Below are 25,179 nucleotides of genomic sequence, written 5' to 3'. Positions count from 1 at the left end.
TTCAACAAGCAGATTCTTTTTTAAAATTCGCATGAAGCATACCTTCCCAAAGGCTCTGCACAGCCTGCCTGAAACAAAGGAAGAGAAAAATAAATCCCCCCACGATACCCTTTATAGCCAGGATATTTGAAACTCAACACTAGGTAACCAACCAATGGGAAGAGCAGCTGCAGTTTCTAAACGAACCAATCACAATGGAAACAGCTTTCAACAAGCAGAATAAACCACACTCTCCACATGGCAATGCTTCCTCAACACTACTTACTCTTCCACCTGTCTTTATATTGTCTGCAAACTTGGCCACTAAACCATCAATTCCATCATCCAAATCATTGACATATTATAACATGAAAAGAAGCAATCCCAACACTGACCATAGTGGAGCACCACTGCTCACTGACATCCAGTGAGAAAGGGCTCCACTTATTCCTACTCTTACCCTCTTGCCAGTCGGCTAATCTTCGATCAGTGAGTTGCAATCTCACTGTCTCTCCATGTGGCATTGGATCACATGGACAATAGCAACACCTACAACAGATTGCTGTTTATTGATTACAGCTTAGTGTTCAGCAGAATCATATCCTCAGTATAGTACTGATTACAGTTAAGCATTCAACAATTTGACCTTGTGTGCTCCTTTAGTGTCAATGGGTTTTCACGCACTGGAAGGTTAGTGCGCACGTGTTGACCCATCCGCGTCTGGGCTGGTGTGAGGCCATTCTGTAGTGGTGCACTTCTGTAAATCATTAGACTTGTGGAAATCCTCTCATCCATCTAGCGCTTCCTTCATGAGGCCCTTCACTATCTTGACCGAACTCTCTGCTGACCCATCAGATTTTGGGCGATGTGAGCTTGAAGTTGTATGTTGAAACCCCTAATCATTGGTAAAGGACTCAAATTCACTGCTCAAAAATTGTGGACCATTGTCTGATACAACTTCATATGGAACTCCATGCTTCACGAACACAGCTTTCAGGAAGGTGATGACCGTTTTGCTGGATATTGATTGTGCTGTTGCAACCTCTGGGTAATTGCAAAAGTAATCTGTCACAACAATGTGACTCTTCCCACTACAATCAAACAAATCCACTCTAACTTTGAAGTACGGCCTGTCTGGAACAGACTGTGATATAAACAGTTCTGTGTGCTTCTTTGGTCTGTAGGTAAGGCATATTTCACATGAAGTAATGGTCTGGCTGAGGTCTTGGTTTATTCTTGGCCAGTGCATCACTTCATGAGCTCTTTGTTTACATTTTCCTTCACCAAGAAGCCTTTCATGTGTCTTTTGGAGCATTCCCTTGTCTAGAGACATGCAAATCACAAACCTGTTCCCTTTGAAGACCATATCTTCCACTGCTGACAATTCAGCTCTGCATGACCAATAATCCCGAATACACATTGAACTGTCACTCTCAGCTACTGGCTATCCTTTCTGAATTGTATCTTTGAGTACATTCATTGCTTCATCTGACCCAGCTGTTTTCCTAATCTTCTCTATTCTATCAGGAGATATTGGAATGGAGGTGTCAATCACGTCAGCATAGGCCTGTGTATCTACATTAATCTCTTGGTCACTATTTTCTTTCTTGTTGACTGCTTCAGACAGTACATCAGCGGGAAACATTTATTTTCTCAGTGTGCAGATCATCTTCACGTCATATTTCCGCAGCCTTTTCAACATACACTGTACCCTCATGGGACAGTCATTCAGTGGTTTGGACATAATTGAGACCAATGGTTTGTGGTCTGTCTCCACTTCGAAAGCTTGTCCATAGTTGTACTGAGGGAACCTTTCACATGCATATGTGCTGGCGAGAAGCTCTTTCTCTTTCTGTGCATAGTCAGCTTACACACTTGTTAAAGCCCTTGATGCACAGGCCACAGGTTGCCACGTGCATTCGTTCTACTGCAGTAGCACTGGTCCAAGGTTATACCGGGATGGATCAGCTGTGATCCTAGTACACCTTTCCGGATCATAAAATCAACTCAAGTCAAGTCAAGTCAAGTCACTTTTATTGTCATTTCGACCATAACTGCTGGTAAAAATGAGACAATGTTTTTTCAGGACCATGGTGTTACATGACACAGTACAAAAACTAGACTGAACTATGTGAAAAACAACACAGAAAAAAAACTGCACTAGACTATAGACCCACCCAGGACTGCATAAAGTGCACAAAACAGTGCAGGCATTCCAATAAATAATAAACAGGACAAAAGGGCATGACCTCTTCAGTTAGGATCTGGAAACACTCTTCTTGCTCATGAGACCAAATCCACTCATTTCACTGCTTGAGGAGTGACCTAAGTGGTATTGACACAGTTGATAATTGAGGGATGATCTTAGCCAGGTAAGTCATCATCCCCAAGAAACATCTCACCTCTTCTTTGTTTTGAGGCCTGTCCGTATTTTCAGTGGCTGATGTCTTTCTTGGGTCAAGCTTCACTCCCTCTTCTGATATGATATCTCTTATGAAAGTCAGTGTCTTAACACCAAGCTCACATTTCTCTTTATTTAATTTTAATTTCAAATTTACATTCTGTGTTATGTCAAACACCTCTCTCAGTTTTGCCTCACGTTCATCCTAAGTGATGGTCTCAAAATCAGGCATGCTGTGTAAAGAAAATGTGGATGGTTTTATGGTAGACTTCTAATGTGGATAGAATCCCGAATGGTAGTCGAAGTTGTGTGGCTTCTGGTTTAAGATGGCACTTCTGAAGGTGAGCGCCAAAGTCCTGGTAGTTCGAAAGGCAAGAAATTTGACTGAAAACATAATTAATAACAGATTTTCTGAAGTAAAATTGTGGCAAGCAATCACCGCAAACAATAAAGAGGCAAATGAAGGTGAAGTGAATTTGAGGGATGAGCTGTGTTGCAAAATTGATGCAGATGCAGTTGGAGTGAGTGATTTGGAGAGGAGAAGTTGAGGGGAGTCTTGATGCCTGTCCAACTAACCCAGGTGCAAGGTTGGATCATTCTAGGTGCCATGCCGATTTGGAGAGGTTGAGAATGGCTTTGAGCTGGGCAAAAGGCCCAGAGTGAATTGCTGCATGGACTGGTATAGACCTGGAGCATTTCACTGTACCGGAGCCGGGTGTTAATGTGAGGTACGATCCACTGTTTGGACAACTTAAATGCCGGTCCAGATAGGCTGGAAAGGCAGGGAGCCGAGACTGAAGGCAAGATTTGGGCCATTTTCAAATTGTTCACCCATGTTTCCATGACGCTGAGGCCGTGAGACTGCCCCAACTGCTGTGCTTCATGTCTGCGAGCTTCACGTCAATTTGCCCAGCTAATATGATGAATTGAGACCGAGACTTTGGGCCTACTCCAGGCTGGTCTGGGGATTCAGATCTAAGGACTCAAACTGGTTTGGAATGCTGTTACTGACTTCCATTCTTTGCATGATTTCTGTATTTTTCTCTTTCTCTGCACATCCTGTGTTGATCTCTCTTTTTAATTGGGTTCTTTTGGGTTTCTTGCCTTATGGCTAATTGTAAGCAGGCAAATTGCAAGGCTGTAAAATTTATATATTCTTTGACAATGAATGTATTTTGATTCTTTGAAAACTACACTGTGTCGAACTTGCCTCATCAAGCTTCATCTGCTAAACATTGGGTTTGCTAAGCCACTTTGGACCTGCGAAGTGGGATATGATCTTCTCCTGTGTTGCAATTTAAAAAGCTTTCTCTTGATGGCTCTGTTCAAATTTCCTGGGTTAAGACATATCCACAAAGCTCCATTTTTCTTTTGCACAATGGCCAATGACCTCACCCTGTTGGGTAACGTACTTGGGGGAAATGTACAGAATTCACAATCACTGACATTGAGTTGGGGTTTCACTTTAAGAGGCTGGTCTGATGTAAGGACGTTATTATGTAAAGATTTTTAGCCTGTTTTTGTGTTTAGGTTTTGGAGCTCAATAAAATGTGTTGCAGGTTTCATTAAACATCAAATGCCTCACTTTGTTTTATCTGGGAAACCCTACATTGATGACCCTGATGCTCCAGAACAATCCCAGAGTTATTGAACATGGTGGCAGTGTAGACTCTTTGAAACTGCTGGAGTTTTAGGAGCAAAATAAAGTTGCTTGGTTTGTACAAATTGAAGCCCAATTTGCTCTGCAAGAAATCATCGGCGACAACACCAAATGTTACTAAATGATGGCTTCACTCAGCAGTTCCACAGCTGTGAGAGTGGTGAGTCTGCCGGAACATGATAAATACTGATTGCTGAAAACTCATCTTTTACAGAGTTTTGGACTGTTGGAGTCTGAACATGCCAAACAGTTGTTCTCCTTGTCTGTCATTGGCAATGCTAAGATTTCAGAGCTAATGGACCACTTGCTGTCTCTCCTGGGAAATCACCATCATTGTTTTATTTTCTAAAGAACGCTTCATGCAGCAAATGTCTGATCAAGTTCACATAGCCCTCACTAATGCACCCGTGAAGGATTATAGGGAGTTTGCTAAAATGGCTGATAGCTTACTCTCAGCCGGGGAGATGCATAATTCCTCCTCTTTTCCCTGCCTCAATAAGCCCGGTCAGCAAGGCACCCAACATAAGGACGTCTGTGGCTGGAAACGGACATTGCCAGACCTGTGTTTTTCATATCCATTTTGGTATGAATGCTAGGAAGTGCTGACTACCATGCAGCTTCAATAGTGCCAGCACACTGGGACATCAGAGGTCTGTGAGCACCATGGTTTGCAGCTGTTAGGGTTGTCTACTGTTCTTTATGGACACCCCTTCAGGGCGACACTTCCTGTGTGACATGGGTGTGCTGCCAGCATCGCCTATCGATGAGAAAGCAAAGTGCACTGAAACCTCACAGGAGGCTGCCCATGGCAGCAGGACCCAGACTCACGGGACACGATGGATGATGCTCTGCTTCAGTGGGCAACATTGTACATGGGACTTTGTCATGGCAAAGGTGGCTAGACCTCTGCTTGGTGCAGATTTCCTGTGTGCCCCAGGGCTGTTAGTTGATCTTAAGGCCCACTGGGTTGTGGATGTCAATGACTTTGAGTCGTTATCCTCCTCCCCCAGTAAGATCCCCACAGCAGCTTTGTCAAGCAAGTGCACCACCACATGTGAGTATACTTGACTGCTGGGTGAATTCCCAGATCTCACCAAGCCCACATTCTCCACTTTAGTCCCAAAACAGGGGATTGAGAACCACATTCCCACAACTGGCCTGCCAGTGCATGCCCGTGCGTATAGATTGGTCCCAGAAAAGCCGGCAACCGTGAAGGGCGAGTTTGCCAACATGGAAAGACTGGTATTGTAGCCAGTCGAATAGTCTTTGGGTTTCACTTCTCCATATGGTCCCTAAGTCTGATGGCGGTTGTTGCCCATGCAGTGATTACCAATGCCTTAACGAGACTAGAACCCCCGATCATTACACAGTCCCAAAAATCCAAGACCTTTTGGCACATTTAGCCGGAAGCTTAATTTTTTCCAAAGTTGATCTAGTTAGGGGCCCGTGTGCTCAGAGGACTTTCCTAAAACAGCTGTGACAACCCTGTTTGGCCTTTTTGAATGTCTGCACATTCCATTTGGATTGAAAAAATCAGCACAGACTTTTCAAACAGCCGATGGACTCTGTATTAAAAGATCTAGATTTTCTTTTTGTTTAACAGGATGACATTCTTGTCTCTAATGCATCCAAATTCAGACACGTTACCTCATCTCCACACACTTTTCAAGTGCTTAAGCCAACATGGGTTGAATAATAACCCTGTTAAATGCCAGTTTGGGTTATCAACCATTGACTTTCTTGGCCATCGCATCTCCACAGAAGGTGTGAAGCTCCTCCCATCAAAGTTAGTCACTATTATGGATTTCCTATCACCTTTTCCTATCATGGTCAAGATAGGAAATCAGCAGGAGTTTTGAGGTATGGCAAATTTCTATCACCACTTCATTCTGCAAGCTGCTGAACTTAAGCTCCTCCTATATAGTGTGCTTAAAGGCAATACCCCTAATCAAGTGCTTGACTGGTCAGCAGGCATGATCTGATGAAACTGAAGGAGCTCTTTCTAACACGACCCTAATGGCACCCCTGCTCCCCTATGCACCTATTGCCATTGCTATGGATGCCTCAGACGATGCTGTGGGTGTTGTGCACAAACAGTTGGTCATAGGAGTGTGGCAGAGACGTGCCTTCTTCGGCCTCAGCTAGGTCCCCCTGCAAGGAAGTACAGCATGTCTGACCATGAGCTTCTCAGTCTCTATCCGGCTGTCTGTCATTTTCCCTTCACGCACGTGATAGCCAAAATATCGGACACTTGGTCTCCACAGCAGCAAAGCCACCTGGCTGAGATATCTGCGTTCACAACAGATATACGACATATCAAGGGGAAAAATAATGCCATGGCTGATATTCTCACAGCTAGACTTTGAGGCAGTATACATAGGGATTGGCTATGCCAACATGGAACCTGATCAAGTTACTGACCCAGAGGTCCAGGCTTACCAAACAGCAGTCACGGGCTTGGAGTTGGCTATCATTAAGATCAGGTAAGGTGGGTTTCTCTCCAGTGCGATGTCTCAATCTGTCACCCTTGCCCCGTTGTGCCCTCTATTTGGAGATGGGCTGATTTTGAATTCCATGCACGGTCTTTTGCATCTGGGATAGGAAGCCTCACGGAAATCGATTACATTAAAGTTTGTTTGGCACAGCCTCAGAAAGGGCATGCGTGATTGAATTTATAAAATTTAAGAGCAGGGAAGTTATGCTGCAACTGTACAGGGTACTGGTGAGGCTGAACCTGGAGTACTGTGTGTATTTCTGGTCTCCTCACTTAAGGAAGGATATACTGGCTTTGGAGGTGGTGCAGAGGAGGTTCACCAGGTTGATTCCAGAGATGAGGAGGTTAGACTGTGAAGAGAGATTGAGTTGCCTGGGACAGCACTTGCTGGAATTCAGAAGAATGAGAGGAGATCTTATAGAAACATATAACATTATGAAAGGGATAGATAAGATAGGGGCAGTTTCCACTGGTAGGTAAGACTAGAACTAGGGGACATAGCCTCAGGATTCAGGGGAGTAGATTTAGGATGGAAATGAGGAGGAACTGCTTTTCCCAGGGAGTGGTGAATCTGTGGAATTCTCTGCATAGGGAAGTGATGAGGTCTACGTTAAGGTTAGATAGATTTTTGCAGGTGGAGGTGAGTCCATGACCAGATTAGCCATGGTCTTATTGAATGGTAGAGCAAGCTCGATGGGCCGGGTGGCCTACTCTTGCTCCTATATCTTATGTTCTTATTGGACTGCAGCCTGTGTGGACTGCCAGTGGGCAAAAATTAACTGTCACGTTCAGATGCCATTGTCTACTTTTGAGGTCCCTGAGCAATGATTAGACCATGTCAATGTGGACCTTGTTGGTCCTCTCCCCCCCAACCCACTGGTTTCATGCACCTGTGGACCATAGCATCAGGTGGTCAGAAGTTGTCCCTCTAGTTTCAATGATGACCGCAGACATGGCTCGGGCATTCATCAGCGTCTGGGTTATTCAGTTTGGCACCCCGCCTGATATTTCTTCTAACTGCGGTCCCCAATTCACATTGGATCTTGGCATTGGGCTACATCGCGCCACAGTGATTGTCTGTTGTTCAATGGTCTATGCGAGCTGTTTCACCACTCATTACAGGCTGCTTCCACAGTTACTTCCAGGACAGCGGTGACACACAGCGCATGTTGAAGGGCATCCAGGACATCACTAATTACAAGACATCACCTGACTGTGCAGATGCCTCCCTCCAAAATGTGCTGAATAACTTCTACGCCCAGTTTGAGGCGGAAAATGACATGGCGGAGAGGAAGTCCACTCCTCCTACGAATGACGAGGTGCGTGTCTCTCCGTGGCCGACGTGAGAAGAACCCCATCCAGGGTCAACCCACAGAAGGCTGCTGGACCAGACAACATCCCTGGTAGAGTGCTCAGAGGATGTGCAGACCTGCTAGCAGATGTTCCCACTGACATCTTCAACATCTCCCTGAGCAGCGCCACTGTTCCAATGTGCTTCAAGGCCGCCACAATCATCCCCGTGCCGAAGAAGTCTTCAGTGTCCTGCCTAAATGACTACTGTCCCATTGCACTTACATCCATCATCATGAAGTGTTTCGAGAGGCTTGTCATGAGGCATATCAAGACCCTGCTGCCCCCCTCACTGGACCCTCTGCAGTTTGCGTACCGTCCCAACTGCACAAAAGATGATGCCATTGCCACCACCCTCCACCTGGCCCTAACCCACCTGGACAAAAAAGACACATACGTTCGGATGCTGTTCATAGACTTCAGTTCAGCATTCAACACAATCATCCCCCAGAAACTGATTGGAAAGCTGAGCCTACTGGGCCTGAACACTTCCCTCTGTAACTGGATCCTAGACTTCCTGACTGGGAGACCTCAGTCAGTCCGGATCGGAAGCAGCAGCTCCAACACCATTACACTGAGCACGGGGGCTCCCCAGGGCTGCGTGCTCAGTCCACTGCTGTTCACTCTGCTGACCCACGACTGTGCTGCAACACACAGCTCAAACCATATCATCAAGTTCGCCGATGATACAACCGTGGTGGGTCTCATCAGCAAGAATGACGAGTCAGCTTACAGAGAGGAGGTGCAGCGGCTAATGGACTGGTGCAGAGCCAACAACCTGTCTCTTAATGTGAACAAAACAAAAGAGGTGGTTGTTGACTTCAGGAGGGCACAGAGCGACCACTCCCCACTGAACATCGATGGCTCCTCGGTAGCGATCATAAAGAGCACCAAATTTCTTGTTGTTCACCTGACGGAGAATCTCACCTGGTCCCTCAACACCAGCTCCCTAGCAAAGAAAGCCCAGCAGCATCTCTACATTTTGTGAAGGCTGAGGAAAGTCCATCTCCCACCCCTCATCCTCATCACATTCTACAGGGGTTGTATTGAGAGCATCACTGAGCAACTGCATCACTGTCTGGTTTGGAAATCGCACAATCTCGGATTGCAAGACCCTGCAGCGGATAGTGAGGTCAGCTGAGAAGATCATCGGGGTCTCTCTTCCCGCCATCATGGACATTTACACTACACGCTGCATCCGCAAAGGAAACAGCATCATGAAGGACCCCACACCCACCCCCCCCCATACAAATTCTTCTCCCTCCTGCTGTCTGAGAAAAGGCTCCGAAGCATTCAGGCTCTCACGACCAGACTATGTAACAGTTTCTTGCCCCAAGCTATCAGACTCCTCAATACCCAGAGCCTGGACTGACACCTTGTCCTACTGTCCTGTTTATTATTTATTGTAATGCCTGCACTGTTTTTGTGCACTTTATGTAGTCCAGTGTAGGTCTGTAGTCTAGTGTAGCTTTCTCCGTGTTGTTTTTTTTTTATTATGTAGTTCAGTCTTGGTTTTGTACTGCATCATGTAAACCATGGTCCTGATAAAATGTTGTTTCATTTTTACTATGTACTGTACTAACAATTATGGTCGAAATGACAATAAAAGTTGACTTGACTTGACTTGCTCTGAGGGCTTTCCTGACCAATGAGTGTTGGCAAGATCATCTCCAATGGGTGCCACTGGGGCTCAGAACAGCTCCAAAAGAGGACCTGCAGACATCTGAGGCTGAGCTGGTATATCAGGTGATTTTATTCCTGACACCACAACTGCCTAGTTGGCCTCTCAAAAGCATTCCACCCTCCTCAGTAAACTTAATTCCTTTTCACCTATTCCTACCTCCCATCATGGCGTACAGCACTCTTGAGTTCCTGTTGACACACATTCCCCCTCATTTGTTTTTGTCCTCTATTATTTCCTTCGGCCCCCTTACGATGGATCATTTTGGAGTGGGGGAAGAGACTTTTATCATAGATAAGAGGGATAAACCTGCACATATTTTGGTAGATCACCTAAAACTGGCCCGCCAAGATTTGAAGTATTCCGCTGCCATGCCGCTGGCGTCCCAACATGACCATGAGTGTGTCAACGCATCTCTGAACAAGCCAGAGGCTCCTGCTGTTCCTCCACCCATGGAACACAGGACCCAAGCTGGACAGCTCCTTCGAGCTCCAGACAGGCTCACAATGCCAGATCTGCTGAATTCCGGGTGGTGCAGGGCAGGGGTTGCTGTGCAGGGTAATGTAATTGGCGGAAAAATACATAATTCACAACCGCCAATATTGAGATGGGGCTTCACTTTAAAGAGGCAGGTCTGGTGTGATGACATCATTGCTTAAAGATTTTTAGTGTACTTCTGTGTTTAATTTTTGGAGTTCAATAAAATATGTTACAGATTTCATTAACCTGTTTTATTTGTTAAACCCTACAATCCATTTGCTTGTTCTTCAATTTTCTGTAAGACATTTACCAATTCCATGTGTACTAGTTCACGTTTAGATTTGGCTCTAAGTGCAAACGGAGCTTTTCTGCATGCATGGACAACAGGAGGTACTGTCTGATCTAAAAGAATTTTGCTTACACCAAGTAAGCATCTGAGCTCCTCAAAGACGTCTGCATACTCTTCCATGAGCATTGTGTGGTCATCTCTAGTCTGTGAAGCCACTACGAAAACTCTTTTCACTAGGATGAGCTTCTCACATGCACTCAGATCTAATATTGGCTGCACTCTCTTTTCTACAATCAGTAGGAATGCCTTTAGGTGCTGTACCTTGTGCTTGAAGATCATTATACAGCCTCCTTTTATTGGAATGGTCTCTCCAGTATAGCCTGTCATTTTTAACTTCACTGGGTAAATCTTGCTCTTTGTGAGTCTTGTAATCATCCATGATTATCAGATTTACCTGGGCTCCAGAGTCAAGCTTGAATGGAGCGACTGTCTCATTCACAGTCGCTGGAACAAACCATTCTGTCTTACCAGCACCAGTGATCTATAAAGATTCTACAAAGACTTCCTCCATTTCTTCAGAAATCGTGTGCATCTTTCTCTTGGTAGTCCCATCTTTGCAGCACTTTGCAAAACGACTCCTCTTCCCACAGTTATTGCAGGACTTTCCATAAGCAGGATGCATTTTGGGATGAGCTTATCTCCACATTTCCTGCATTTGCCTTTTGAGCCTTCCTTTTTTGCTTTGCTGTTGCTTTGGGAAATGCCTTGTGCTCTGCCCCCCTGTTTTCACAGCATGCACCGTAACGTCTGCCCAGTGCAGCTCCTTTCCTTGCGCCCATTACCTTGAAACAATGTCTCTTTGACTGAGGCTACGTCCACACTACACTGGATAAATCCGTAACCGAAGCTTTCTCTCTTCGTTTTTACCCTTCGTCCACACTAAAATGGCATTTTCATCCCCCAAAACTGGAGCTTTTCAGAAATGCTGGGTGGGTATTTTGAAAATGCTGCTCGGGCAGGTCAGTGTGGATGGGTGTGGTGAACTACGTATACCTGTCTGGACACGCCTCCCCTGCTGACTGTTCCTGCGGCTCCTCCCACAGACCCCGGTATAAAGGCGATTGGAGGCACTGTTCCTCCCCCAGTCTCCGAGATGCCGTGTTCCCTTTTGCTGCTAATAAAAGCCTATCATTCACCTCCCATCTCTGAGAGTTATTGATGGTGCATCAATTTTATTAGCAGCAATTTTAAAACATGGAGAGCATTTTACAACCAGACAGATTGGATCGCGACCCACAATCCCAGGAAGCTGGCGATGCTTTCGAACTCTGGCTAGCATGCTCCGAATCGTACCTGGAAGAGATTCATGTGACCGACCCTGCTACAAAGTGCAGGGTTCTCCTCTCCAGAGTCAGTGCAAGGGTCTACTCCATGATCTGAGACCAAACGGACTACCAGGGTGCGATGGATGCCCTCAAAAGACAACACCGGCGGCCGGTGAACACTGTCTACACAAGAAATTGCTTAGCGACATGGCGGCAGCGGGCCAGAGAGTCGGGCGCTGAGTTTGTCCGGGCCCTACAGACACTCGTGCGGGCCTGTGACTGCAGGGGACTGACAGCGGAACAGCATTTGGAGCTGCTAGTAAGAGACGCCTTAGTTACGGGGATCAGGTCAGTTTACGTGCGCCAGCAGCTGCTGGAACACGCCGATCTTACCTTATATTCGGCAATCAGGCTGGCCGACATGCTGGAGGCCGCTCTGCACAACGCTGATGATGTCCAGGTGCGCGATCTCCCGCCAGCCTCATGGACACTGCAGACCCTGCAACCCGTCGGCGAATCAACCTCAGCTGCTGCCAGTTGCGAGTCTGCGCAGTGTTACTTCTGTGGACTCGAAAAACACCCCCAAAAATGCTGCCCGGCCTGAGAAGCTACTTGCTCCAGCTATGGAAAGAAGAGCCACTTTGCCAAGGCCTGTAAGTCCAAACTACGAGCGGGGTCGAGCAGCGCCGCGTGCGAGGCATGGGGGCAGCCATCTTTGGCGCCACCTCGCCCCGCTTCCAACCCACGGGTGCTTACCAGGCACCAAGACAGCGATTCAACTTTGGCCTATGTGACCTTCGACCAAAGCACTCCACACCAGCTCGCACGGTCAATGATGGACATCCTGGTGGAGGGGCACAGGACTAGCTGCCTTTTTGACACCGGCAGCACTGAGAGTTTTATTCACCCGGAGACAGTGCAACGCTGTGGACTCGTGACATGGCCAGTAAGCCAGAAGGTCACCATGGCTTCTGGATCGCATTCCACAGACATCCAGGGGGGGCTGTGTAGCGACATTGGTGGTGCAGGGCACAGAATATCAGGACTTTGCGTTACTGGTCATGCCTCAACTGTTTGCCTCTGTGCTATTGGGGCTCGAGTTCCAGAGCCACCTGAAAAGTGTGACAATGGAGTATGACGGGCCCCTCCCACCAATCACTGTCAGAAATCCTCAGTTTTGTGGGACTTTGTCATATACCCCGCTATTGACCATACACACACACCGACCCGCACATCCCACCCAACACCATGCCAACAGCCGCGCTACTGACACCACTTGCAGCCTCTCCACCCTCAAGATCCCTCCCCCATCGCTGTTCGCCAACCTGACCCCCAACTGTAAACCTGTGGCAACTAAAAGCAGGAGGTACAGCGATAGGGTCTTCATTAAGTCGGAGGTGCAGCGGCTGCTCAGGGAGGGGATCATTAAGCCAAGCACAAGCCCTTGGATGGCCCAGGTGGTCGTTGTTCAGATCGGGCAGAAAAATAGGATGGTCGTGGACTATAGCCAGACCATCAATAGGTTCACACAGCTTAACGTGTACCCCCTACCCCGCAACGTGGATATGGTCAACCAAATAGCTCAGTACAAGGTGTACTCGACCATAGACCTGAAATCCACTTATCACCAGCTCCCCATCCGCCCAGAGGACCGCCCCTACACCGCCTTCGAGGCGGGCGGCAGGCTCTATCACTTCCTGCGCGTCCCCTTCGGTGTCACGAATGGTGTCTCTGTCTTCCAGAGGGAAATGGACCGGATGGTGGACCAGTGCCAACTGAAGGCCACATTCCCATATCTGGATAACATCACCATCTGCAATCACGACTGGCAGGATCACGACGCCAACCTCCAACGATTTTTCCAAGTGGCCAAAGCTCTTCACCACACCTATAACAGGGGCAAGTGTGTGTTCGGAACCACCTGACTTGCTAACCTTGGGTATGTCGAGGAGAATGGGTCATTGCCCCTGACCCCGACCGTATGCGCCCCCTGTTGGAACTCCTTCTTCCCACCACCCTCAGAGCCCTCAAGCGGTGCCTGGGCTTATTTTCCTATTACGCAGACAAGGCCCGCCCCCGGTCAAGTCTACCGCATTTCCCCTCTCAGCCGAGGCCCACGTGGCCTTCAGCCGCATTAAAGGGGACATTGCCAAAGCAACAATGAATGCGGTGGACGAGACCATTCCCTTCCAAGTAGAGAGTGACGCCTCCGATTTCGCTCTGGCTGCTACCCTCAATCAGGCAGGCAGGCCAGTAGCATTCTTCTCTCGTACCCTTCAAGGCCCTGAAATTCGGCACTCTACGGTGGAGAAAGAAGCCCAGGCCATAGTGGAGGCTGTTAGGCACTGGAGGCACTATCTCACCGGCAAAAGGTTCACCTTGCTGACCGACCAGCGCTCGGTTGCATTCATGTTCAGCAACCAACAGCAGGGCAAAATCAAAAATGATAAAATTTTGAGGTGGAGAATAGAACTCTCCACCTACAACTATGACATCCTGTACTGGCCTGGGAGGCTCAATGAGCCCCCTGATGCCCTATCCCGGGGAGTGTGTGCCAGCGTGCAGCTCGATCGGCTTTATGCCCTCCATGCAGATCTTTGCCACCCGGGGGTCACCCGACTTTACCATTTTGTGAAAGCCCGGAACCTGCCTTACTCCCTTGAGGACATCAGGACCATGACCAGGGACTGCCAAGTCTGTGCTGAGTGCAAACCAAACTTCTACTATCCTGAAAAGGCACAACTTATCAAGGCCACCCGCCCCTTTGAGCAACTGAGTGTCGACTTTAAGGGCCCCCTTCCCTCCACCAACCGCGATGTCTACTTTCTCAACATAATCGACGAGTACTCGCGGTTCCCCTTTGCCATCCCCTGCCCCGATACCACTGCCACGTCTGTCATAAAAGCCCTGCGTCAGCTCTTCACTCTGTTCGGATATCCCTGCTATATCCACAGTGATAGAGGATCCTCCTTTATGAGTGACGAGCTGCGCCAGTACCTGCTAGCTAGGGGCATTGCTACTAGTCGGACCATGAGTTATAATCCCTGGGGGAATGGACAGGTGGAGAGGGAGAATGCCACAGTGTGGAAGGCCACACTCTTAGCCCTTAGGTCAAAGGGTTGCTGGTCTCTCGCTGGCAGGAGGTCCTCCCTGAGGCACTCCACTCCATCCGCTCCCTGTTATGCACATCCACCAATATCCACCAATGCCACCCCTCATGTGCGCCTCTTTTCTTTTCCCAGGAAGTCTGTCACTGGGACCACCCTACTGGCTTGGCTAACATCCCCAGAGCCAGTGCTGTTCCGGAAACATGCGAGGAGCAATAAACACTCCCCAATGGTCGAGAGGGTTCACCTACTTCATGCGAACCCCCAGTATGCCTACGTGGTCTTACCTGATGGGCAGGAGGACATGGTCTCCATCCGCGACCTGGCGCCTGCAGGAGCACCAGACCCCTACCCCGAACACTCCACGGTGACTATGAACCCCGTACCCACTGAGGTCCATACCCACGAGACATCGTGCACACCAAGCCCTACACACAAGCATGAGGGATCACTGACGCCTAACGGGCTGGCACCTTGTCAGGCTGGAGCCAGCACAACAACCATCACTGGTGCAATCACAGCCGGTGCTACGTAGATCGCAGCGACAGACTCGACCACCTGATGGACTTAACCTGTAAATATACTTGTAAGAAACTTCGCCCCATGGGGACTCTCTTTTAAAACAAAGGGAATGTGGTGAACTATGTATACCTGTCAGGACGCGCCCCTCTGCTGACTGCTCCTGTGGCTCCTCCCACAGACCCCTGTATAAAGGTGATTGGAGGCACTGCTCCCCCCTCAGTCTCCGAGATGCTGTGATCCATTTTGCTGCTAATAAGAGCCTATCGTTCGCCTCCTGTCTCTGAGAGTTATTGATGGTGCATCATCGGGGTAACCAGAGACTTCTGAAAACACTGTCAGATGGCAGCGCACCATTTCATTGTTTTCTTGAATTCAACCTAACAATTTCAGAACAGACGGGAAAGAGACTGAAGGCAGAAGAGTTAGAAATGTACTCACCAAATACTTTGACCCATAGCTTACTGAATAAATAAGTATACTCACTTTGCCCTGTTTTCTGTCTTTGCTCATATGAAGGTGGTTTTACCTATTTATGCAAGTATTTCTCTGACAATAGATGTGTAACAGCCTAATGCAATATTGTATGAAAATACAGGATAACACTGATGCAGACATGTTTTATACATTTAACAAGGTGCTTTATTAATGCAACAGTGTTTGTCAGTTTTTCAATGTTCGTCGTCAGCCGGGTCATACAGTCCATGAACTCCCTGTCAGTTGCCTCCATACACTTCAGTATTTGTTTTTTAGGCAATTTGTTTTTTTAAACTTTTAAATCTTCCTGTGCGAGAGCCAACAGCTGACCGTCGTTTAAGTTTTTCTAGTCAGTAACTGAACAAACATGCACTGTCTTTCACGGCGAGATTCGACACCAAACATGTCGCTTGTTTTTGGTTGATGTGTCCAGTGCATGCGCAGTAGGAGGAGATTTGCCGAAATCTCCATTTCAATGTGGACAGAGATATTTTTAAAAACACATAGTGTTGACGCCTATCGTTTTTACGCGAAACTGGTGTTTTCAAAATTATCCGGTCTAGTGTGGATGTAGCATTAATGTCAGAGAAAAGCAAGAGTACTCGGTGTGCTGTCCATCCCTCATCTAACATCAGTAAGGAAAAAGCCGATTACATAGAAACATAGAAACCTAGAAAATAGATGCAGGAGTAGGCCATTCGACCCTTTGAGCCTGCACCGCCATTCAGTATGATCATGGCTGATCATCCAACTCAGAACCCTGTACCTGCTTTCTCTCCATACCCCCTGATCCCTTTAGCCACAAGGGCCATATCTATCTTCCTCTTAAATATAGCCAATGAACTGGCCTCAACTGTTTCCTGTGGCAGAGAATTCCACAGATTCACCACTCTCTGTGCGAAGAAGTTTTTCCTCATCTCGGTCCTAAAAGGCTTCCCCTTTGTCCTTAAACTGTTACCCCTCGTTCTGGACATCCCCAACATCGGAAACAATCTTCCTGCATCTAGCCTGTCCAATCCCTTTAGAATTTTATACGTTTCGATAAGACCCCCCTCAATCTTCTAAATTCCAGTGAGTATAAGACTAATCAATCCAGTCTTTCTTCATATGAAAGTCCTGCTATCCCAGGAATCAATCTGGTGAACCTTCTCTGTACTCCCTCTATGGCAAGAATGTCTTTCCTCAGATTAGGGGACCAAAACTGTACGCAATATTCTAGGTGCGGTCTCACCAAGGCCTTGTACAACTGCAGTACTCAAATCCTTTTGCTATGAATGCCAACATACCATTTGCCTTTTTCACCGCCTGCTGTACCTGCATGCCCACCTTCAATGACTGGTGTACAATGACACCCAGGTCTCGTTGCATCTCTCCTTTTCCTAATTGGCCACCGTTCAGATAATAATCTGTTTTCCTGTACTTGCAACCAAAGTGGATAACCTCACATTTATCCACATTAAATTGCATCTGACATGAATTTGCCCACTCACCTAACCTATCCAAGTCACCCTGCATCCTCTCAGCATTCTCCTCATAGCTAACACTGCCGCCCAGCTTCGTGTCATCCACAAACTTGGAGATGTTGCATTTAATTCCCTCGTCTAAATCATTAATATATATTGTAAACAACTGGGGTCCCAGCACTGAGCCTTGCGGTACCCCACTAGTCACTGCCTGCCATTCTGAAAAGGTCCCGTTCACTCCCACTCTTTGCTTCCTGTCTGCCAACCAATTCTCTATCTACATCAATACCACACCCCCAATACCGTGTGCTTTAAGTCTGCATGCTAATCACCTGTGTGGGACCTTGTCAAAAGCCTTTTGAAAATCTAAATATACCACATCCACTGGCTCTCCCCTATCCACTTTTCTAGTTACATCTTCAAAAAATTCCATAAGATTCGTCAGACATGATTTTCCTTTCACAACTCCATGCTGACTTTGTCCGATGAATTCACCTCTTTCCAAATGTGCTGTTATCACATCTTTGATAACCGACTCCAGCATTTTCCCCACCACCGATGTCAGACTAACCGGTCTATAATTCCCCAGTTTCTCTCTCCCTCCTTTTTTTAAAAAGTGGGGTTACATTAGCCACCCTCCAATCCTCAGGAACTAATCCAGAATCTAAGGGGTTTTGAAAAATTATCACTAATGCATCCACTATTTCTTGGGCTACTTCCTTAAGCACTCTGGGATGCAGACCATCTGGCCCTGGGGATTTATCTGCCTTTAATCCCTTCAATTTACCTAACACCACTTCCCTACTAACATGTATTTCCCTCAGTTCCTCCATCTCACTAGACCCTCGGTCCCTTACTATTTCCGGAAGATTATTTATGTCCTCTTTAGTGAAGGCAGAACCAAAGTAGTTATTCAATTGGTCTGCCATGTCTTAGTTCCCTATGATCAATTCACCTGTTTCTGACTGTAAAGGACCTACGTTTGTCTTGACCAATCTTTTTCTTTTCACGTATCTATAAGAGCTTTTACAGTCAGCTTTTATGTTCCCTGCCAGCTTTCTCTCATAATTTTTTTTCCCTTTCCTAATTAAGCCCTTTGTCCTCCTCTGCTGGTCTCTGAATTTCTCCCAGTCCTCAGGTATGCCACTTTTTTTTTTCTAATTTATATGTTTCTTCTTTGGACTTGATACTATCCCTAATTTCCCTTGTCAGCCACGGGTGCACTACCTTCCCTGGTTTATTCTTTTGCCAAACTAGAATGAACAATTGTTTGTAGTTCATCCATGCAATCTTTAAATGCTTGCCATTGCATGTCCACCGTCAACCCTTTAACTATCATTTGCCAGTCTATCTTAGCTAATTCACTTCTTATATCTTCAAAGTTACTCTTCTTTAAGTTCAGAACCTTTGTTTCTGAATTAACTGTGTCACTCTCCATCTTAATGAAGAATTCCACCATATTATGGTCACTCTTACCCAAGGGGCCTCGCACGACAAGATTGCTAACTAACCCTTCCTCATTACTCAATACCCAATCTAGAATGACCTGTTCTCTAGTTGGTTCCTCGACATGTTGGTTCAGAAAACCATCCCGCATACATTCCAAGAAATCTTCTTTCTCAGCACCCTTACCAATTTGGTTCACCCAATCTATATGCAGATTGAAGTCACCCATTATAACTACTGTTCCTTTATTGCACGCATTTCTAATTTCCTGTTTAATGCCATCCCCAATCTCACTACTACTGTTAGGTGGCCTGTACACAACTCCCACCAGCGTTTTCTGCCCCTTAGTGTTATGCAACTCTCCCCATATCGATTCCACATCCTCCAGGCTAATGTCCTTCCTTTCTATTGCATTAATCTCCTCTCTAACCAGCAATGCTACCCCACCTCCTTTTCTTTCCTATCTATCCCTCCTGAATATTGAATATCTCTGGATGTTGAGCTCCAATCCTTGGTCACCTTGGAGCCATGTCTCTGTGATCCCAACTATATCATATTCATTAATAACTATCTGCACATTCAATTCATCCACCTTGTTACGAATGCTCCTCGCTTTGACACACAAAGCCTTCAGGCTTGTTTTTACAACACTCTTAGCCCTTATACAATTATGTTGAAAAGTGGCTCTTTTTGCTTTTGCCCTGGATTTGCCTGCCTGCCACTTTTACTTTTCACCTTACTACTTTTTGCTTCAACTGTCATTTTACACCCCTCTGTCTCTCTGCACTTGTTCCTATCCCCCTGCCACATTAGATTAAAGCCTCCTGAACAGCAGTACCAAACGCTCCCCCTAGGACATTGGTTCCAGTCCAGCCCAGGTGCAGGCCGTCCTGTTTATACTGGTCCCACCTCCCCCAGAACTGGTTCCAATGCCCCAGAAATTTGAATCCCTCCCCTTTGCACCATTTTTCAAGCCACACATTCATCTGAAATATCCTTCTATTTCTACTCTGACTAGCACATGGCACTGGTAGTAATCTAGAGATTATTACCTTTGTGGTCCTACTTTTTAGTTTATCTCCTAACTTCCTAAAATTCACCTTGTAGGACCTCATCCCAGTTTTTATCTATATTGTTGTGCACCACGATCACTGGCTGTTCACCCTCCCATTCCAGAATGTCCTGCAGCCACTCAGAGACATCCTTGACCCTTGCACCAGGGAGGCAACATACCATCCTGGAGTCTTGTTTGCGGCTGCAGAAATGCCTATCTATTCCCCTTACAATCGAATCCCCTATCACTATAGCTCTCCCACTCCTTTTCCTTCCCTCCTGTGCCGCACAGCCACCCATGGTGCAATGAACGCGGCTGCTGCTGCCTTCCCCTGATGAGACAGCTCCCCCAACAGTATCCAAAACAGTATATCTGTTTAGGAGGGAGATGACCTCAGGGGACTCCTGCATTAGCTGCCTACTGCTACACTGTCTAGTGGCCACCCCTTCCCTTTCTGCCTGTGTAGCCTTTACCTGTGGTATGGCCAACTCACTTAACATGCTATTCACTACTTAACTAGTTATTATCACACTGCTGTTTGTGATGGCCTGCTGTGTGCTAATTGACTATTGTATTTACTACATCCCAACAGCGAGGACACATCTAAGTTACTTAATTCACTGTAAAGTGCTTTTGGACATTCTGAGGCCATGAAAGACAGAAGGTAAATAGAAGTACTTCTCAGGCCATTGAAACTCATTAGCAGCATCAGTCTCCTCTTCAAGCAAGCCATCCCTCTTCATTATCAGAACATTGAATCTCACAGCAGAGCAGGGGTCACTGTGCAAGCTGCGGACCTTTGAAAGAACATCCTGTGCCATCTCACATCCCCACACTTCTGCAATTCTTTATTTGCCACAACTTCAGGTGAAACTACTTATCAATTTGGCTTCCACCAACTTTCCAGAAACAGGTTTTCCACTCCGGACAATTCTTGGAAAGATTTTAATACCCCTTTTCTCCTCTCTTTGTGTCTTTTGCCCATAGTTTTAAATCTGTGGCAGAGAAACAAACGGTGAGAGAAAAAGGATGGGTCATGCAGTATCTTTGGGTGGTGCAGTGGTGTGACGACAGAGAAGAAATTGTTGATGTTTCAGGTTGAAAGCCTGCATCAAGACTGACTGTGAAGAGGGAAGATTTTTAGTATCAGGAGGAGAGACAAAGGCTGGTGAAACTGTTTAAAATCTGTGGCAAAGAAACAAGTTGTCAGAGGAACTCAATGGGTTGCCCAGCATCTGTGGGTGATAGAGTGGTGCGACAGCAAAGAAGGAATTGTTGTTGCTTTGGGTTGAAACCCTGAGTATGAAGAGAAAAGATGGTTGGCATCAGGAGAGACAAGGACCAGTAGGTGATAGATAGACCAAGGAGGGGTAAAGGATAAAAGGCAGAGTAGATGGAGGGTGGAGTTGGGAGACTGAGGTAGATGGGTGTTGTGTATTTGCAGTGTATCTTAGTACTTAATTAGATAGTGTATATATCGTGACTTGACACTTCATGGTCTGAACATGTCTTTATTCCTCATCCCCGCTTCCATGCTCCCAAACATCACGTGTTGTTCTGTCTCCAACTGATGACATTATCACCATACCTGACAAGTATCAAACTACATTAACTGACATTACTATTTTAATAAATGACATACCTCCTTTCTTGAGAAATGAACTTTAATGTTATAGAACCCATTCAACTAAGATTTTTAACCATTTCAGTTCAACACATATTCTCTGATATGCCTGACTTTAACCAACACATTTTCTGTTTCAACTAAATGATAACTCTGGAACTAAAAACTTCATTTACAACTTACAATAGTTTGAAATGTTTCAAAACCCACAACTTAAGGTCTACTTTAATACAAAATTGTTAAACTTCAGAGGTTGTTTTCTAACCATTTGCGGTCTCTCTGGTTTCTCTTTGCTTTCAATGGCTGTTAATGGCTTGAAGTTGAGCTTGCCCAAACTGTCCATCCTATTGCCTTCCTGTCCCAGTACCTCATTGTCCAATCCTTGAAATTCATCCTGTTTGTCAAATGTCTTTCTTGTGTTGAACTTTTTCACATGTGTGGTGTTCCTTGCATACTGCACTGCAGTTGGAGATTCAATTACTACTTGACTTCCTGTTTTCCTCACCACCCTGTGTGGTGTTGTGTTGAAAGGTGTGGTGAATTTGTCCACCTTTTCTTGCTGGAAAAGCACAGAGTCCCCAACTTTTACAGTGCTTCTCTGTGATCAACTGCATACAGCTTGTACTTTCCTTTTTGTTCTCCGTCCCAACCTTGTACTTCCAGTTCTGCTGTGTGTACCTCCTTTATGTCTGGTAACTTCCCCCTCATTTTGTGGTTGTGTAGAGAAGTTTGACAGGACTTGTAGTCGCATGTTACACACACTTGTATATAGTCACACGCTTTCTCACTTCATGTTTCCAGTCAAGTCCTTCTGCTTAATCCTTTTCATCAGTGATGCATTTTGGCACTGCACTTCACCAATTGCCTGAGCCCACTTTGGCATTGTCTTCAGGTGTTTGATTCTATTACTCTCACAACATTCCTTGAACTGTTCAGATCTGAACTGAGGTCCATTATCTGATTTGATAGATATGGGCTGTCCACATCTATTGAAAATATTCTCCAGACTGTCAATAACTTTCTCTGCAGTTGTAGAGGCCAAAATGTCATATTCATATAATTAGTGAACAACTGCTACTAGAATGGAATAGTTTGTTGGTAATGGTCCAAGCAAGTCAATGGCTACCTCCTGCCAAAGACCACCTGATAACGGTGTCAGTTTTAGTGGTTCTGGAGGGTTGGGTCAAGGTACTGTCTGACAGCCGTGACAAGCTTTGCAGCATCTCTCAGATGCTTTATCCACACCAGGCCACCAAACCTCGGTTCTGAGATGCTGTTTTGTACCAACTATTCCCAAGCTCTCCACGAAGTGCTTAATCGCTCGATGCACCCGCTCCAGTTCCAAAACACAGAGCTTGGGCTGCTACACCGGCAGACACTTCCTGCACGTTCCAGGTGGTCTGGAACACTGGAAACATCCGTCCCCTCCTGTAGGATGGAGGATATGAATTACACTCAGCTAAACTGACCTGCTCTGCCTCACCCTCACTAATAGTCTCTGAACTACAGGTGTCAGGAAAGACTCACTGCTGACTCCAATATCACACCATGAAACCAAACACTTAACTGACTACTCCCAATTGACCTTTCACCAATGCCTCCAGACTAAAGAAATATTCCACTCTATGTTCTATCGCATGTGTAACACTTTCCATTCTGTGCGCTTTCCCATCGTAGGAATCATTCCGTTCCATTTTCTATCCCAAGTGTTACATTCCATTCTGTGAGCTATCCGATGTGCGACACATTCAATTCCATGTGCTTTCCCATAGGTTGCATGTCCCAGTCCATGTGCTTTTTTTGAGTAGGAAATAATGAAGGGCATAAAAATTCTGTAGCTAGGTATTTATTTTTAGATCATTAGAAGTTGTTTTGTTGGATTGTGCATCTTAGAATATCTGGCACTATCTGAAACTTATCTCGCTGGTGGTTACTGGCCCGTATCCATTTTATAATGAGAAATATTACAACAGAAACTGATGCTGTTCATTGAAGCGGCCACTGAACCTGAAATTTTCCAGGATGAAAATGTTGTTGGAGGCAAGTTTGATTCTATATAGAAAATGATTTGTCGGATAGAGTGTGATATGGACTGAAAAGCCATATGGAAAATACTGAAATTAAAAAGCGAACACGAGGAAATCTGCAGATGCTGGAAGTTCAAGCAACAACACACACAAAATGCAGGTGGAACGCAGCAGGCCAGGCAGCATCTATAGGAAGAAGCACAAAGGGTCTCGGCTCGAAACGTCGATAGCGCTTCTTCCTATAGATGCTGCCTGGCCTGCTGCATTCCACCAGCATTTTGTGTGTGTTGCTGGAAAATGCTGAGTCTGCATTTACAGACTGTCTTTTCTGATCAGTCTTGTTTTGGTGGATGTTAAGAGCAATAAATGTGTAAAGGAAATCTAGGTGCCAGTTTCAAATTTTGGAAGTCTGGTGCACTCAGTAGGAGGGAGGAAAGTGATGGCTCAGTTTTATCTCAGTTTTAATTGTTTTTTCAGTGGCTGTTTTTAGGTTTGTGGGGAGTTAGGGGTCAAGATAGGTTTTAGGGACAGGAAAGTTGAGGGGGTAGAGGAATTAGAGGACAGACTGGAGCTTTAAGTCTCCACTCTGTGTTTGAAGGGCAGTGACATGGATGTAGGATATCCACGGACCAGGCTGTGAGATCTGACCAGATGTCAGACCAGAAGATTAGTACAGTATGGGCAAAAGTTTGTGGCCCCCACAAGTTCAGCGCGTTGTCAGCGGTTTCTGGAGTTGGAATTCCATGTGAGCTGGAGGAACAAAGTTCAATGAGACTAGAGTTCAAGGTCTGGGGTCCCGTGATCAATGTCCAGAGTTTAATGCCTGGTGTTTGGTGATCTATGGGTCTTGTGATTATTGCCGAAGATCAAGGCCCATCCAAGGGTCAAATTGGAAATCTGTAAGTCGAAGCTGGTTGGCTGGAGCCCCAGGTCTATGAATCTCTATAAATCCACCAGTGTATGTATGCCCGGGTTTCTATCTGAGTCCGAATCCAAGTCCACTAGAGGTTGGAGGCCGAAGAAGGTAGCCTCTCTTGGGGCTAGAGGACTGTGTGGGTGGGTGGGAGGGAGGAACAGGTTTGTTGTTGCTGTTGTTGCTTTGTTGCTTTCTGTATTCTGCTGAGCATTGTGGACATACTATATTGCCGGTGGAATGTATGGCAACACTTCAAGGTTCAAAGTTCAAAGTACATTTATTATCAAAGTATGTATACATCATACAACCTTGAGATTTGTCTCCTTACAGGCAGCCACAAAACAAAGGAACCCAAAAGAACCCATAAAAAAAATCGTCATACACCTAACGTGTAGAAAAAAAAACCAAATCGTGTAAACAATAAAAATAAGCAAATAACATTCAGAATGAAAATGAGACCTCACAAAGCCAGGAATCACTATGGGCAGATCAGGCCACAGCCTCTGGTTACATCCACACTACGCCGGATAAATCCGTAACTGAAGCTTTTTCTCTTTGTTTTTACCCTCCGTCCACACTAAAACGGTATTTTCATCCCCCGAAACTGGAGCTTTTCAGAAATGCTTTCCAGGGTGGGTATTTTTGAAAACACTGCTCGGGCAGATCAGTGTGGACGGGGTAACCGGAGACTTTTGAAAACGCTGACAGACGGCAGTGTGCCATTTCATTGTTTTCTTGAATGCAACTTAACAATTTTAGAACAGACGGCAACAAAACTGATGCCAGAAGAGTTAGAAATGTACTCACCAAATACTTTGACCCCACAACTTACTGATTAAATAAGTATACTGTACTCACTTTGCCATTTTCTGTCCTTACTCGTATGA

This window comes from Hypanus sabinus, chromosome 9 (genome assembly GCF_030144855.1).
Source record: "Hypanus sabinus isolate sHypSab1 chromosome 9, sHypSab1.hap1, whole genome shotgun sequence".
In the NCBI taxonomy this organism is placed as follows: Eukaryota; Metazoa; Chordata; class Chondrichthyes; order Myliobatiformes; family Dasyatidae; genus Hypanus; species Hypanus sabinus.
The sequence above is the reverse complement of the archived record's forward strand: the minus strand, read 5'-3'. Positions refer to the sequence as shown.